At 45.1% G+C, this 1,603-nt stretch overlaps 1 pseudogene; it reads left to right on the forward strand.

The window, feature by feature from the left end:
• The first annotated feature begins 1,170 nt into the window (after positions 1–1,170).
• Positions 1,171–1,288, forward strand: LOC126274523 (5S ribosomal RNA; annotated as a pseudogene).
• The last annotated feature ends 315 nt before the right edge of the window (positions 1,289–1,603 follow it).

Below are 1,603 nucleotides of genomic sequence, written 5' to 3' on the forward strand. Positions count from 1 at the left end.
ACATTTATGTTGCTAAAAATTTTACGGTTCACGCAGATGACAAACCATTTTAAAATATACTGTTCTAAAAGTGTCATACTTTAGTTACACTCTAAATTTTCGTGTGGAGTGATTGGAAATTCTCTGATTCGGTTCAGTAAATTCTAGAATGTACTAATCTATTAACAGAATTACAGCATACCCACATTCGCTTAATTATGGCGCTTCAGTCAAGAGCATAACCGTTCATTGCTTAGGTATTGTTACAGAAGAGACTATTACGGATTCGAAATGGAAGCGGTGCTTGAGGCTAACATTGCTCTCTGGTGTAGGACCAATGACGGTTTTCAGACTGCGCTTCTAAAGAGGAGACGGAATCGAAGCTATAATTGCAGTGGGGTTTATAGGCAGAGAAGCAATGGCGTCTATTAGGACTCGACCCCATTCTCTCAGAGGGATGGCGGAGGGGGAAGGGTGGGGGGGGGGGGGGGGGGGGGACGTCAGCAAGCCACTGTCTCCGCCGCGAATCTGCGTGCCTGCAGTGCGGCCTGCCATCGGGAGCCAAGACCTAGGTGGCGAACCTCCTCAAATCGATAGCTGCACGGTCTGGTGTACCGCATTAATTCCAGATGTGTAGTAAGCTTAGTTGCAGTACTGATTGCGATTTACTATTCTCTCCTCACCCAACAGGTGCAAAGCCAGAAGCTCGTGCCCCCGTGCTGATATTTCGACCTTTACCGTAATGAAATGTTAACAGAAAATGCTTTACACATCATAGGCTGTGTGTGTGGATAATCAGTATCCAATTCATTACTATACGTCCCGGAAGGTTCTAACTAAAAAGCTCCCTGTACTACACATTTCTACCTTAAAATGTGTCTTTCTTCTAGAAAAGATATTTTAATTGTGAACTTTAAACTTCCTTAGAAATGGAAGAAGCAATATTGGGAATTCATTTTCTGCATAAAAGTGGAAACACTTCTGGCTGTAGCAGCCTGTGTGTTATAGATATAGTACATAACATACTGTATGCAGTTTACAAAACTATATTTGTAAAGAATGCTACGAAAATACAACAATTTTAGTTCCATTACTATATCTCGTCCTGAATGGGGAATATGTTCATAATTCAATATTCAGGCCACAGATTTTACAACATCATTAGAATTTTCAGCTTTGTAGTGGTAACGGGCCAACGGCCTTGCCGCAGTGGGAACACCGGTTCCCGCCAGGTCACCGAAGTTAAGCGCTGTCGGGCTGGACTAGCACTTGGATGGGTGGCCATCCGGTCTGCCGAGCGCTGTTGGCAAACGGGGTACACTCAGCCTTTGTGATGCAAACTGAGGAACTACTTGATTGAGAAGTGGCGGCTCCGGCCTCGTAAACTGACACGGATGGGAGAGCGGTTATCTGACTACATGCCCCCTCTATATCCGCATCCAGTGACGCCTGTGGGCTGAGGATGACACGGCGGCCGGTCGGTACCGTTGGACCTTCCAAGGCCTGTTAAGACAGACCTTAGTTTACTTTGTAGTGGTAACGGATTCCTAGAACAAAGTCGTCTTTTTTTGCATGGGTCTGATTTTGTTGTTGTCTTTGAGGTCTTCAATCCAGAGGCTGGTTT

Source organism: Schistocerca gregaria, chromosome 5 (assembly GCF_023897955.1).
Source record: "Schistocerca gregaria isolate iqSchGreg1 chromosome 5, iqSchGreg1.2, whole genome shotgun sequence".
NCBI lineage: Eukaryota > Metazoa > Arthropoda > Insecta > Orthoptera > Acrididae > Schistocerca > Schistocerca gregaria.